The 16,813-nt window shown below is 43.8% G+C and overlaps 1 non-coding gene across 1 annotated transcript; it reads left to right on the top strand.

Annotated features, from left to right (window-relative positions):
- Nucleotides 1–9,690: 9,690 nt before the first annotated feature.
- TRNAE-UUC (transfer RNA glutamic acid (anticodon UUC)) lies at nt 9,691–9,762 on the top strand. Its single transcript has one exon. It is a non-coding gene; the product is annotated as a tRNA-Glu (tRNA).
- The last annotated feature ends 7,051 nt before the right edge of the window (nt 9,763–16,813 follow it).

Below are 16,813 nucleotides of genomic sequence, written 5' to 3'. Positions count from 1 at the left end.
CGGAAAGACACTGACTACTATTTTGAGGAGAACACAGGGTCTGTGAAGTCAGCAATTACGCTCTGGAGCGCATATCGAGCAGTGATAAAGGGGAGAGCATTGTCCATGATGGTGGGCCACAGGGCAGAGCGGAACCGACGAGTGAGCGAATTGGAAACGAAGATCTTCAATCTTGAACGCGCCACCTCGCAGAACCCTGATCAGGATACTCAACATAATATTAGTGTTAAGAGACAGGATTATAGGCAATTGCTTCTAGAGGACGCCAAAAGGCGCGCTCTCGCCACCCGTCATAGAATACACGAACAGGGCGAGCGAACTGGGGAACTATTGGCATGGCTGGAACACAAGGAACAGTCAGCGAGATGGGTGCGCGCAATTAAGGGGCCCGATTACATTCTGGTTACCGACCCCCAGGGCATTGCCGAGACGTTCGCGAAACACTATGAGCAAATATACGTACTTCCACAGCACTCACAAGCACCATGGTCGGCAGGTCTCCTCGCTACTATCGAGGTAACATGCATCTCCCAGCAGGATAGAGAGGCCTTAGATGTTGATATCTCGGTTGATGAGATTCAGAAAGCTATTCAAGGCATCTGGGCTTATAAGGCGATGGGCCCTAATGGGCTTCCGATCGAACTGATGAAACCCATGGCTATGAAGCTCGCCCCCCACCTGCTGAATCTATACATTGAATGTTATGAGACTGGCCTCCTCCCAGCTGATATTCGCGTGGCCACCATTGTGGTCATCCACAAGCCCGGTAAACCTGTGGACAAGTGCACATCATACCGACCAATTTCACTGATAACCGTGGAGGCCAAAATCTTGGCCTGTTAGCTAACCGTCTACTCCCCTATCTCACTGACCTGATTCACCCTGACCAGTCGTGATTTATGCCGGGTCGCAATACGGCGTGTAACCTACGTCGCGTCCATGGCACGCTGGGTCGTGTGGAGACAATAGAGGAAGAAGCGATCTTGCTCGCGCTTGATGCAAAAATGGCATTCAACACCGTGGCATGGGATTATCTGTTTGCGGTTTTGACTCGAATAGGACTCTGGCCCAAGTTGATTGGATGGATCAGGCTTTTATACACGCTTCACATTGCCCACGTCACAGTGAACAACCATCGCTCAGGCTCTTTTCCCCTTTGTCGCGGTACGAGGCAAGGCTGTCCGTTATCGCCGCTTCTCTTTGCCCTGGTCCTCGAACCTTTAGCGGTCTGGATCAGGGGGACCCCGTCATTAGAGGCCTTAAATGGACGGACGAGCATGAAGACTCATATGCACACAACATTCTACTTTATTTCGTCTCACCGGCACGCTCACTCCGCCGCGTTCTCCATATGTTTCACATATTTGAGGCCCACTCTGGTTACCAGATAAACTGGCCAAATCCCAGCTGTATTCCCTCTGGGGTGCTCCGCCGCAAAGTCCTCGTGGTTACATCATTCCAGTAGCGACCCAGGGTTTCCAATACCTTGGCATCTTTATATCGACTGATGCAGCAGTGTTCTATGAACAGAATCTGATGGGACCGTTGCAGAGGTTTAAATCTGATCTCACCCACTGGAAGACACTACCCCTTACTCTTTTGGGACGGGCGTCTTTATTCAAGATGCTTGCCCTGCCACGCTTTTTTTACGCCCTGCAAAATACTCCCATTCCGGTCCCCGAAACCTATTTTTTGCAGATCGAGGCAGCAGTTAGAGATTTACTGTGGGATAATAGGCTGTCTTGGATAGCCATAAAAAAGCTCACTATGGGTTGGTACGATGGGGGTATCGGGTTGCCGGACATGCGCCTGTATGACCAGGCGTCGCAATTAATTGCCATCAACAAATGGGTGTTTGGATCCCATGCCGACCCCACCTTCCGCACTGATATGTGTTTAATGGGGAAGGGAGGTTACAACAGAGCGCTATAAACAAACCACAAGAAATTACGTTTGACTGGCCCTACGGCCCGTACAGTAGAAGTATCGCACAGTGTCCAGCGACGGATGGGATGGTGAGGGCGCCTAACGAAGGCTACCCCCCTCTGGGAACCCGACATTTTGGGACGACTGAGTGCTTGTGCAGGGTTCGACAAGTGGGACATGATCAGAATTTCCACGGTGGGAGATATGTGGATTAAGGGCAAGAAAGCGTAATTTGCGGATCTCCAACTCAAATATCAGCTAGCACCATCAGAGTACTTCCTGTATCTTCAAATCAGCCATGCCATGGACTGTGCCCTCACTAAAGACACCTCCCTCCCAGACTCCTCTCCTTTCGAGGACAGATTATTGCTGCACCCAATGGACCGTAAGGCCATCTTCCTAACTTACAAGAAACTGGTCAGTAACCGGGCCGACCCAATGCAGAAGCTGCGAGCTAGTTGGGAGATGGATCTGGGGGCAATGACTGACGAGGATTGGATAGAGGCGCTGGCTTCCCCCCCGAGAGGTGGCAGTCCCGATGCGACTCCGGCTTGTCCAGCTTAAGATTCTCCATTTTGACGCTAAACTGTTATTTAAACTAGGAAGGAGACCCGATACACTCTGTCTTCGACACTGCAATCAAACGGGCACATTCATACACATCCTGTGGGAATGCCCCCACATACAACAATACTGGATAGACGTCACCCGACAAATGACAAGGACTTGTGATAAACCCTTACACCCATCTTCCCAACTATGCCTCCTTAATATCTCGGAGGCAACAGACCTCACTCAAGCTGAACAATCGTGGGCCACCATTGGGTGGACCAGAAGTGGGGGGTGGACACTACACCACATTTACGAGATTGGGCTAAGGACATGGACCACACTATGGTAGCGGAGAAAACTGTATATAAAGGTAGAGGATGCCCACAAAAATGGGATCAAAAGTGGGGACGCTGGAATAAATACAGTGGAGACATTTGTATTTCTCCCACGGTGGAACTTAGACGGGATAGACACGCAATATTGGAGGTGGCAAGTGCAGACAGGATGACATAAACCTCCGGGACAACTAGAATAGTGTGTGTAAGTGGTGTTCCCAGACCCAAAGACGTAATTGTAACTCTCATTATACTGCTCGGCCTTTCGCTCTGTGTTATCTTTGGTGCTCCTGATGGATTGCAGGTTATATTGTAATACTAAAATGCTTGTATCTCCAGCTGAGATGTCTATGTAATGTCATTACCGCTGCAGTTCTGTTTCTAATAAAAAATAATTTTTAAAAAAAGTAACCAACCCTCCAGAGCCTTAGTAGCACAATCTACAAAGTCCACCCAGTCTTGATTTTGTGCCTTGGGTATCTCTGAACTCTAACCTGTATTGTTCAGTGGTTAGACCAAACCCTTCAATCAAGGCACTTTTCAGACTGGTATAATCATCAGCATCCTCCTCTCTAACAGTGAGGAGCTTATCTCTACCTTTGTCTGCAAAAGAGAGCCATAAGAATGCTGCCCACTGCTCCTGGGGGACCCTCTGAACTTTACAGGCCTTTCCAGTGCAGTTATCCATTTGTGGATGTCATCCCCACTCTAGCAGGGAGGGACAATCTTATTTAGGTTTCTATGGTCCTGAGACCTTTCACCTATCACTAGGGATGTTGCTGCCACCAGAGTCCCATCTTTTTTCTAGCTCTGTAGAGCTCTAGGGACTCCCTTTCTAGGGCTATCTGCTGCGTTTTGATTTTAAGCTGGGCTTCCTTATACTTCAGCAGTCTCTCTCTCCTCTTCTGGGAGGTTTCCCTCCTATAAGCAGAGATAGAGGTCCCTATAGATGAACCAGAATGGTTATACCCCACTGAGGGAGATCTAGACCTTCTAGGCCCACCACCAACTCTTCCAGAAGGGACAAAGAGGGGACCATTGTGGCCCTCCCCCTCATCTTCCAGGGGAGCTGGATTATCCAGGTCAAGATCATTGTCATCTTCCTGGTCAGCATTAGAGGTCAGGTCATGTGGAATTTCACCCCTAGGCCCTTCCTCAGCTGCTGTCCCACCCCCTCTGCCTACCCCTTCAGACCCTATAGGTCTTCTGAGATCATCCAGCCTGACTACCTCTATGAGGTGTTGGGTGGTTGGACTTTTGCCTGTCTTGAGTCTCCTAGTACTGCATAATGCTCTCAATTCCAAGAATGGGAGGTTATCATACTTGGAGGGAAGAAGCACATTGGTTTCTGGCAGGGACCCACTGGTTCCTGGCCTTGAAGACATTACTAGAGAGGTGTGGTGTATTGCACTACCTACTCTATTGTGGCCTACTAAACTCTCGAGTTGTAGAAAGGGTGTGCTAAGCCCTTAACACACAACTCTAAGTTCAGTAGAACTTACTGTATTCTAAAGCTTGTATTATATGTACCTCAGGTACCTTTAGTGGTTTTCAGTTAGTCACTCAATTGAGATTATCTGGTAAAACAATAGCAAGCTGGAATCTCACACGCTGCACACCAATGTGAGAAGTTGGCCTGGTATATCCTGGCCACTAGTTAAAGTGGGCACCATGCACCAGTCCAAACAACCCCTTATTGATGATAGGTTAAAGAGGCAGATCCTACTCTCCTACAATGACTTTTAACTACAACTTCATCATCAGAGAAGTCAAAAGAATTTGATTCAGTGGTATTAAATTTGTCATTTGTGCAATCATTTGTTTCCTCATACACTTCTTTGTCAGCTTTGAGAATAGCAATTCTACTCAAACTCCAGACTTTGTTGTTGGATAATCTCACAGAGTTTTTCAGAACTTCTTTAATTTCAAAAGAGGACCCATGAATTGATTCTCATCCTTTTTAACTTTCCAGGGTTTTTTCACTTTAACAAGCATGCCAACCTTGACAATGGGGTCCTGTTTAGAACCCTTTTTATTGTCAAAATACTTCTTATTGATGTCATGAGTCTGAGCAATTCTCTCTTTAACAGCTACCAAATCTAGGTTAGATGAAGTAGAAGGAGATAACCATGAAGGATTGCACTTGGTCCTAGGAAGTCTACCTTTCATGAGGACTCTGCTGAATCTCTCAATAACACCATTACCACTGGGATTATACAAGGAAGTGGTACAATGAGTTTTATGCCAACTCTCTTGAAATATTCTTTGGCTTTATTGGATAAAAACTGGACACCATTGTCCGTGATAAGGCATACAGGTAAACCTTCTTCAGTGAAAGTCTCATCCAGGAAGGTTAAAAAAGAATAAGTATCAATCGTTTCAACAATATTGATAACTGGCCATCTTCAGAAAACATCTATGGCCGCAAGAATGAATTTAGAATTAGGTCCTATGATGTCCATGGCAATAGTGTTCCATGGATTGTCAGGAATTATATGGTCCCCCATGTTGGGTTTGAGAGTAACAAGTGACTTATCTGAATTGGCACAGGTGATACAGATTCTATCAATATGTTCAATAAACATGTCCATACCTGGACACCAAAAAACACTTTTCACTGTTTGTTTCGTTCTAACTATACCACTATGACCTTCATGGCCATGCAAAACTATAGAGCGTCTTAACTTGCTAGGAGGAACAGCACGGTCCCCTCTTTTGAGTACACTGTCTATGCACCATAATTAATTCCTAACTTCCCAAAAACGTCTGAGCTCTGAATTGATGGTTTTTTTGTTGGGCCATCCACCCAAAATATAGCTTTCTACTTTTTTTAAAAGAACATCATTGTCAAATTTTGAACCACTGACAGTTGCTAACACTTCAGAAATATGGGGTAAAGGAAATTGATCTACAACTATATTGTTGTTAAGATGGCGCAAATCAGTGCAGAGACTAATCTTGCAATTGGCACGTCTGGCTACCACTATGGGAGAAACCCATTCAGAGGATTCAATCCCTTCAATAATACCTTCTTTAACAAGTGATTCAAGTTCTCTTTTAACTTCCTTACGTACAGCTATGAGAATGTTTCGTGCCTTGTGAACTTTGATACATGAGCAATCCTTTAAGCGTATTTCATATTCGAAATTGACTAATTTGCCGATTACTGTTTTAAAAACACTTGGAATTTTTTTTAACATTATGCTTCTAATACCATTTTGTTCATCAACAACCACGACAGGATCAGAGCTATTATGGTGAAGAATAATGTTAAGTTTACCTTGTTCAAGCCAACTAAGCACTAATGGACCTTTTTTTAGAAACATATAATTTAGCAGTGCATTGACAATTTTTGAATCTGAAGATTAGAGTTCTAAAACCAATAATCTCAGGTCTTTCACCAGAATAACCTTCAGGATTGATATCAGGAATTTCTAGATTATCACCTAACCTTCTTGCAAATTGGGATTTCCACACAGAGTCATTTACAGTGGAATATGGTGAACCTGAATCAGCGTACATATGAATCTTCACACCTCCTATAGTCATATCGCAAACTTGTTTTTTTAACTAAAGAATGATCAATGTTGAGAATGGTGGGGTCAGCATCTTTGATATTGAGTTCAAAAGAATCACTATTGCTAGAATCATTATTGTATTCTTCTTCATCACTGCCATCACTATGGTCAATACATTTAACTTTGTTATTTCTGTTACTTCTGCAAGCTGTAGCAAAATGTCCAATGACACCACAATTTGAACATTTTTGTTTAATTGCAGGGCAGGGTTTATAATTGGTTAAATGCGACTTACTATTGCATCTATAACATCTCCAATGACCTTTGTTATCATCAATTTTACTTTTAGAAGTATAAACTTGTTTTTTCTTTTTTAAGTCTTCTTTTTTGTTTGATTATTACTATTGATGTCATTACCTTTGACCTGTTTGGCATTCTGCACGACATTTCAGACTTCCTCACAATAGCTAAAATACTTTCAAGATCAGCGTCACCATTGACCCATCATCTCTCCTGAATAGTAGAATTGTTGACATGCATGACCACCTGATCTCTAATCAATTCCTCTTACAAAGTACCAAATTTACAATCAAGAGATAAAGTTTTAAGAGCAGAGACATAATTGTCAACAGATTCATCTGTGAGTTATTTTCTCTGAAAAAATGTATATCTCGAAATACCTATGCAAACTTTGGGAGAACAATAGCGATCAAAATCTGAAATAGCTTTATCTAAAACATTTCTATCTCCTTCACCCTCTGTTCTAGGAAATTGATTGAACGCCTTGAGCCCTTCTGGGCTCAAAGAGTGCAAAAAAACCCATTTTTTTCTGCAGCTTTCATTTTGCCATTAGCATCTAATGTTTCAATGTAATTTAAAAAATACACTTTCCATTCAATCCAGGGCATACAAGGTGTTTACCCGCAGACCAGAAAAATTGTGGTGGAGACCGCGTATAACCTTGTGCACACATATTGTAAACAATACAGGAACTTGTTCACTGAGAAGTAAATAAAAGTAGAAAGAGATAAATAAAAAATAATTATAACTGAGAAAGAAAAAAATAACAATGTCAAAGTTGTTTGATGGCAGAAGAAATAAAATAAAATACAGGGAATTGTTCACTGATAAAATAAATAAAAAAATCAGAGTCCATACTTCACCCTGTGTAGAGAAGAAAGCAAGTCAGGGTCCGTAAATCAACTTGTGTAGAAAAAAACAACAGTTGAGATCGGTAAATCACCCTTTTTTTTTATTGACTTGAATGGATACGAAAAAAGAATCCACGAAAAAACAAAAAAAATCAAAAAGAATCTTCCTCGATGAGAGGGAACAGAACAGAGCACGAAGAAACTCAATCGGGAATGGCAGATTAAAACAAACTCAATTGGGAATGGCAGATTGTGAAGAAGAAGTTGTAAATCCTGTCTCGGTCAAAAGGTTGTCATGGAAACTTTAAACTTGCACATGCGCAGCTTAGGATAGCTTGCGCGCCGTGACACGTAACACGTTGGTTACCTAACGAGGTAACGTCATAGACTTAAGGAGCTGTTCCGGTGAAGAAATTCCACTGGAAGAATGACGCCTTGGATTCGGTAAGAAGAATGCCAGGAGAAACGCCGGTAAGTGGAACGCAGCGGTCTTTCAAATAATAACAACCAATATGTAATTCAGTATGTTGTGCTCTTGGAAAGAAAGACTCCCAAAACGTAGACAAAGCCACGAAGAAAAATCTTTTTACAGGGAAATCTTCCATAACCGTCAGAGCGATTAAAAACAAATCCAGTAGAAATATCTAACACAGATCATGAAATCTTGAAAACAGCTTAATAATCCGCTCCATGAGTAATAAATACTGGCAAATCCAACGCCTCTGAGGAGGATAAACGCGGTACAGCAAAATAAGATACTTGAAATTGGAAAAGTTGAATAGTCACAAATTTTTTCAGAAAAATAAATGAGATAAAAGAATCTTTTAGCGTGGGAAAATTCGTACATGGTGCTTCCTCTAGCTCGTCAAGGTCGTCGCCAAAATGTCAAGTAGAGATGGAGGCAAAATGTAGACAGATGAAGATTTATTCTTGGTAAAAGGAAGCACCACCGGCTACAGCTCTTCCAGCACCGAGAGGCTCCAAGCAACTGACTCCCTTGGCTCACTGGCCCGATCAGATGCTCTATTCTAGAACATCTAGATCGTGCCATGAGGCAATGTATTCAAAGAACAACATAAAGAAACATACGCATGCATGCAAGCACGCGGAAATACAGAACAAGCTTAATGTAAGAACAGGGTACTGTGCAGAGCCGAGGGAGGGGAGGCCAGGATGCTGTGCAGAGCCCAGGGAGGAGGGAGGGAGGGACGGCCAGGATGGGATGCTGTGCAGAGCCCAGAGAGAAGGGAGGGAGAGACTCCAGGATGCTGTTCAGAGCCTAGGGAGGAGGAAGGGTCAGCCAGGATGGAATGCTGTGCAGAGCCCAGGGAGGAGGGAGGGACGGCCAGGATGGCATGCTGTACAGAGCCCAGGGAGGAGGGAGGGACGGCCAGGATGGCATGCTGTACAGAGCCCAGGGAGGAGGGAGGGACGGCCAGGATAGGATGCTGTGCAGAGCACAAAGAGAAGGAAGGGAGAGACGGCCTGGATGCTGTGCAGAGCCTAGGGAGGAGGAAGGGACGGCCAGGATGGGATGCTGTGCAGAGCCCAGGGAGGAGGGAGGGACGGCCAGGATGGGATGCTGTGCAGAGCCCAGGGAGGAGGGAGGGACAGCCAGGATGGGATGCTGTGCAGAGCCCAGAGAGGAGTGAGGGATGACCAAGATAGGATGCTGTACAGAGCCCAGGGAGGAGTGAGGGACGGCCAGGATGGGATGCTGTACAGAGCCCAGGGAGGAGGGAGGGACGGCCAGGATGGGATGCTGTACAGAGCCGAGGGAGAAGGGAGGAACACATTTGACTTTGGAGAAAAGGGAGGGAAGAGGGGCTTGCCCTGATGCGCGTTGTTTTGAGCTTGGGTGCGTCGTAGTCTGTGGGGTCATACACACTTCTGTTGTTTACAAACTGGTGAACAGCGTTGGTGGTGTTACCCCCTCTTTTTAGTTCCTTCGCACCCGCAGTCTTACAGCGGAGGCCTCGAAAGTGTGCATTTTACCCCCTCACACACAGGTACCAAGAGGCCAGCTGCAAGAAGTCCCACATAAGTCCTATTCTTGATGTTTTACTTCTGTGTGGGCCGAGCTTGTTAAGTTCTTCCTATTTTTCTGCCGTGTCTGCGGGCTCGTGGATTCACTTCAACTCTGACTCATCCGTCACGTACAGACCACAGAATAGTTCCTAAACTGAGTTTTACAAAGTACTGCTGAACTCCCATATGGTCTAGTGGTAAGGATGCCAGGTTTTCACCCAGGTGGCCCGGGTTCGACTCCCGGTATGGGAAGATGTGTTTTTATTTAATATTCGCTCATATCTCGTCTGGTTTCTACAGAGCTTGCACTAATGCCTATTTTTCCAAAGAGTTTGTTTTCCTCCTGCTCGGTCGAGTTTGTGACACCCTCGGCGGGAGCACTATTAAACGACAGGTCAGTGAAAAGGAAGCAGCTCTCTTACAACGCTGTCACCACAAGAAAGCTCCTGCTCATTTCCTGCACAGGCAATAGTGCTTGCAAAGCCACAGTTCCTTTCTATTTTTCCACTGTTCGTCTACAACTGTCTGGCGTTAGGGTCGTGCGCCTGGTGCCGCTGCACCGGGCATCATGCTCCTGGTGCGCTGTATTATTTTATGAATTATCTTGTAGGCTTAAAAGTACCTGCTGCAGAGTCAGAGTTCCTAGTGCACCCAGTATGTTCAGGCAATAATAAACATTTCAAGATAATTACAGTGATTATTCTACCTGCTGGAAAGAGATCTGAGATTTATCAAGTGAAAGTTTTGACCCATCATACATAGAGTAAAGGGTTAATGTGCCTGCGGCAAAGCATGTTCAAGTACAGATCACAGAATCGTACTTTTTGTGAATAACTCAGTGGGTTACTGCTATTATCACAATGATAGTTTTGCAACTTTCAGTACATAAATTACAGTCCTTCCCTTATAGCACAGTGAGCTATGGACTGGCATCAAAGAGCTGCAGGCAAACTGTAAGGCACAAGTTAGAACCTCGTGTTCTTTCTCAGTCTTTCGTCATGTTAAGTTTGCAACAAAACGTTTTGTTTGGGTAATATATATTCTTGTTAATAAAGCCAACCCCAACTACTGTGTTTAAATCGTGAATTTGTGCTTCTCCAGACCAAGCACTCTTAAAACACACTGCCTACCACTATAGATGGCATGACTACTAAACCTTGTATTCGTCATTGCCTTATATAACATTGTCCATACATACCCACTTGTATGAATCATTGTCGCTTTATAATGCGCATGTGTGAGTTAAAGTGCTCTGAAACCCTACATTGGGTTGAGTAGCGCTGTACAGTCTAACGTCATTTTCACAGTGGCGCTGCGCTTGGCTTTAAGAAAGGCTCACTCAGAGACCCCTCAAATTTTGGGACTCTGGCTGCAGCTCTTAAAGGAGACTTCAAATCTGGGGAGGATAAAACTCCCCCCCTCCCACCCACTCCCGCCATCCCTCCATCCCTCACGGATTCTATTCCCTTGTCTGGAGTTGTGCATTGACGTCACTGTTCACTGCTGCGGAGACGTCACTGTGGGAGTGCTATAGTGAGAGAGACGGTGCAGGGATAGGACAATTCTATGTCAGGCCCAGAGGCTCTGATTATGCTTCTCATTTCTTCACTGTTTTATTCACAGCAGCCAATAAAAATAAAACAATAATAAACACTACATTACCCATGAACACCTCAATGTCACATGACCTGCCATAGGGAGTATCCCTTTATAAGCCCTGACTGAGGTGACAGTGTCCTCTTTCTTTGCTGCTCTGCAGCCAGTTAAGTGCATCCCCATTTTACTTTGCTTGTTGATATAACTAGCTTTGGTTTCCGGGGTTATGATCATGATTATAGTCATTTATTGTTACTTGCCAAATGTATTTATCGCTCCTGAGTTGCTTTGCATCTGGAGACTGCTGTTTGTCGCTTTTTCAAGTGTGTTTTTTCTGCGCTTGGTAATTTTCACTGATTGCGAGTGTTTGTCCTTCAAGCGTACGGATCGCCGAGTCGAGCGCATGCACTGGGAGCACTCTGCCTCCCCGACCGGCGTCTGGCGCCCGTGTTGTGTTTCAGTGGAGAGGGAGTAAAAGGGAGCGTGGACGTGCACCGACCCGAAGTGCAGTCCTCTTTCTGTGCTGACGAGTGGCCGGCATCGCGCATGTCCGGCGGTTATTTTGCCTGGATTTAACAATCCTTCAGGCTTGAACGAACGTGGGAGCAGTGTTTTCCTTGCTCTAAATCCCACTGACTTGCTCCAGGTTCCCGTTGACGCCTTACAAGTGCTGCACGCCTCCCACAAAGCGATGGCTCAACAGCTAGATGCTGCACACCTCGCACTAAGCGATGGCTCAACAGCTGGACGACTACGAAGGCAGAATGCGCCGAAACAACATTCGCATTATAGGTGTTCCGGAGAACGCAGAGGGGCAAGCAGCAAACCTATTTGTCGAGGAATTGGTCCTTAAGCATCTACAGCCCCGAGGACTCTCCAAATGTTTTTCGATCAAAAGAGCTCATCAGGTGCCGGGAGGTCGACCCAGGCCGGGGGCACCCTCTAGGCCGCTCCTTGCCCGTGTGCTTAATTTCTGAGACCGAGACATCATTCTCCAAACTGCAAGGGGGGCCCCACCGCTAACCATCGAAAACAGCAAAATCATGGTTTTTGCTGATTTCACACTGAGAGTTCAGAAACAGAGACGCAGTTTCCTGGAGGTGAAACGGGCTCTCCGAGACCAAGAAGTTAAATATGCAATGATGTTCCCCGCCGAGTTGCGAGTGGAAGCCACTGGGAAGTCATGGTTCTTCACTCGCCCGGAAGAAGCATGGGACTGGCTGGACGGCTGGCGCACAGTGGAAAAGAAGGAAAAGAAGGGAGTCTCGGCGGCCGACGAGGCAGAGGATTGGCGTCAGCAGAGACGCTCTCCTCCACATTCGGACTCTGACTCCCAGGGACACACAGGGGGCACTAACCTTGGACACTGGTCCCTGAAAGTTCCCCAGAGCGCTTCCTGTGGTGGACTCGAAAGCCTAACCTTCTAACTGTGAGAACAATGGGTATGGTTCTGATCGGGAGGTGGGAGGGGGCTACCTTTGCTTGCGAAGCGCCATCACTTGCTGCTGTTTAGGGGACTGACTCAGCATTCGAATGCCTATTTTACACTGTTATTGGTATGCTTTTTCTTCATGTTTAACCGCTCGGGGGTTATTGTTTCCTATATGGGGGCTGCTGACACAAGGGTTCCTGAGCCGAGTCACCTTTTGGTGATAGTTAGTAATCCGGGTCGGGCCTGGTGTTATATACAGTGTTGGGGATGGGGTTGGGTCGGGGGACGAGGAACCTATTGACTATATGTGACTGTGTTGGAAGTGGGGTAGCTCAGGTTCCCTCGAATTGTTCATGGGTGGGCGACAGGCACTCTGCATGTTGGGGGTGGCGGGCGGTTTTAGTCCCGGGAGGCAGGGAGGGGGGTGAGTTATTGCGTATCTGGGTATGGTTGGGTTTGTTTTGTTGGGGGGGGGGTGTTTTTCGTTGTTTAAATGCAGCAGTACGAAATTGCATCTTGTATAAGTGCATCATCGCTGGTATCGACATTCAGGTCACTGATTTCACATCTCAAAGCGCCGTGGGGCGCGGTAACACAATAGGTGCCACACAGAAAGTTTCCGTAGAGGGTTTCACTCAACATAGACACTCCGTACACTCCATTATACCGCTATTAGAGACTTATGGCAAGAGGTCGGGGACTTAGACTCATGACATGGAATGTCAACGGGTTAGGGGACAAAATTAAGCGAGGAATAGTGCGACAATATATCCACCGTCAGGGGCTGGATATGGTGTTGTTCCAAGAAACCAATCTAATAGGTAACTCCTGTATGGCCCTGGATAGGAAGGGATATCGTATGGTTGCACACTTGGGTTTCACCACGGGGTCCAGAGGGGTGGGGATCCTCCTTCAAAAAGGCTGCCCCTATGTTATACAAAATACGTGGACTGACCCTCAGGGTAGATATGCAGCTTGCACGGGCATCTGGGAGGGCAGAGTCCTCAATATTATCTCGGTGTATGCCCCAACGGGTCTTCAACGCATGACACTAGCAGATGTTGGTGTGTTATTATTGAACATACCCGTGGCACACTGGTGATGTGAGGCGACTTTAACCTGACAATTTATGGCCAAATGGACCGATCCACGCCCAGACGTGACTCTGCGCACGGCTCACAATTACATGACTTTACTAATGCCCTGGGGATGGTGGATATCTGGAGATTGTCACACCCCCATGACACACTCTTCACGTTCCAATCCGGTGTGCATGGCAGCCAATCACGACTTGACTACCTGTTTACCCATGCACAACACATACAGGACTTCACAGATTCCGCTTGCGTTGCGCGGGGTGTGTCGGATCATTCTCCGGTCACAGCAGTCTTCGGAGCTCACCGTGCCTCACAACCAGGTCCCATCATGATCCAGCCTTGAGCGCTAAAGATCCCACATATCAGGGATAACTTACGGACAGACACTGACTACTATTTTTGAGGAGAACACAGGGTCTGTGAAGTCAGCAATTACGCTCTGGAGTGCATATGGAGCAGTGATAAAGGGGAGAGCATTGTCCATGATGGTGGGCCACTGGGCAGAGCAGAACCGACGAGTGAGCGAATTGGAAACGGAGATCTCCAATCTTGAACGCGCCACCTCGCAGAACCCTGATCAGGATACTCAACATAATCTTAGTGTTACGAGACATGATTATTGGCAATTGCTTCTAGAGGACGCCAACAGGCGTGTTCTTGCCACCCGTCATAGAATATACAAACGGGGCGAGCGAACGGGGGAACTATTGGCATGGCTGGAACGCAAGGAACAGTCAGTGAGATGGGTGGTAAATAGACATAATATCGACAAAAAAATATCGAGTGGACAGAATATCGAGTTTTAAATATAGAATCAACAGAATATCGAATTGCCAAAATATAGTGGTGAAGAATATCGAAAAACAGGTAAGAAATATCGATTGCAATAATATAGAAGTAAGTAATATCGAAAGTCATAATATTGTTGTTCAAAATATCGAATTTTTTATAGTGTTTTAAGTGTTAGTATATGTGTTAAATGTATGTATTAAAATTGTAATGTATGTTAGTATATTTTTAAAGTAATGAATTTTATGTTATTTTATTTTTGTGTAATTTAATTCCGTAGCGGGTTGTGGGTTTATAGGGGAGTAGGGTTGGAAGTAATTTAATTATAGTACATTAAATAATAATTTATAGGAATTATTAATTATTTTTAATTTAATTTTGCGTTTTACTTCTGTAGCGGGTTGTGGGTTTATAGGGGAATAGGGTGGGAAGTAATTTAATTGTTATTAGTTAATTATTAATTGGTATTGAAAATTAATTGGTTGTTGATTAATTACTAATTGGTAAATAATTTGTATTAATTGGTAATTAATTTGTATTAATTGTTTAATTGATAATTATGTTAATTATATTCATTTAATATTTGTAGCGGGTAGTGTGTTTATAGGGGAATGTGGTGGGAAGTAATATAATTGTAAATAATTAATTATTTAATTGATATGTGTATATTGTTAATTAATATATCTTTAATTTAATTTAGCGTTTTAGTTCTGTAGCGGGTTGTGGGTTTATAGGGGAATAGGGTGGGAAGTAATTTAATTGTTATTAGTTAATTATTAATTGGTATTGAAAATTAATTGGTTGTTGATTAATTATTAATTGGTAAATAATTTGTATTAATTGGTAATTAATTTGTATTAATTGTTTAATTGATAATTATGTTAATTGTATTCATTTAATATTTGTAGCGGGTAGTGTGTTTATAGGGGAATATGGTGGGAAGTAATATAATTGTAAAAAATTAATTATTTAAATAATTTGTGTATATCGTTAATCAATATATTATTAATTAATGATTTATTGGTATTATTAGCATTTATTAATGTTTGTTATTGAAAAACAATTGGTTGTTAATTAATTATTAATAGGTAATTAATTAAACAAAAATATATTGGTATTTATAAATAATCAATTATTAAATCTTGTGTGATTGGTAATTATTTGTAATACTTGTTTTGGTATTAATAAGTAATTAATTTTTAAACAAATATTAATTTATTATTTTCCCTACTTTTGCACTTACTTGATTGGGAATAGTAATTTTTACCCCTACGCTATCCAATGCTTTCCCTATTATTGCACTCTCTGGAGTGGGAATAGTAATTTTTACCCTACCGCTATCCAACGGTTTCCCTACTGTTGCACTCTCTGGAGTGGGAATAGTAATTTTTACCCTACCGCTATCCAACACTTTCCCTACTGTTGCACTCTCTGGAGTGGGAATAGTAATTTTTACCCCTACGCTATCCAACGCTTTCCCTACTGTTGCACTCACTGGAGTGGGAATAGAAAATTTTACCCTCCCGCTATCCAACGCTTTCCCTACTGTTGCACTCTCTGGAGTGGGAATAGTAATTTTTACCCTCCCGCTATCCAACGCTTTCCCTACTGTTGCACTCTCTGGAGTGGGAATAGTAATTTTTACCCCTACGCTATCCAACGCTTTCCCTACTGTTGCACTCACTGGAGTGGGAATAGTAAATTTTACCCTCCCGCTATCCAACGCTTTCCCTACTGTTGCACTCTCTGGAGTGGGAGTAGTAATTGTTATCCCTACGCTATCCAATGCTTTCCCTACTGTTGCACTCTCTGGAGTGGGAATAGTAATTTTTACCCCTACGCTATCCATTTTTAATAAATATTACGTTAATATATATGTATTAATTATTTTTTTTACTTACATTAAATATTTATTAATTTTAATGTTATTTAAGTATGTGTCAGTTAATTATATGTATTATTTCATTAATTTTACATTACTTTTAAGGCATTTAAAAAATTCGATATTTTGACTAACTATAATATTTACAACGATATTTTGGATTCTATATTTTTGTACTTTCCTGTTTGGAGATAGGGAGTCGATATTTTGGTATTCTATATTTTGGCATCGATATTTTTGTAAGTCTATATTTTTGTAGTCGATATTATGTCAGTGATCCGAGATGGGTGCGCGCAAATAAGGGGCCCGATGACGTTCTGGTTACTGACCCCCAGGGCATTGCGGAGACGTTCGCGAAACACTATGAGCAAATATACGCACTTCCACAGCACTCACAAGCACCATGGTCGGCAGATCTCCTCGCTACTATCGAGGTAACATGTATCTCCCAGCAGGATAGAGAGGCCTTAGATGTTAATATCTCGGTTGATGAGATTCAGAAAGCTA

This window comes from Triturus cristatus, chromosome 4_1, assembly GCF_964204655.1.
Source record: "Triturus cristatus chromosome 4_1, aTriCri1.1, whole genome shotgun sequence".
NCBI classification, from domain to species: domain Eukaryota; kingdom Metazoa; phylum Chordata; class Amphibia; order Caudata; family Salamandridae; genus Triturus; species Triturus cristatus.
The sequence above is the reverse complement of the archived record's forward strand: the minus strand, read 5'-3'. Positions and strand labels throughout refer to the sequence as shown.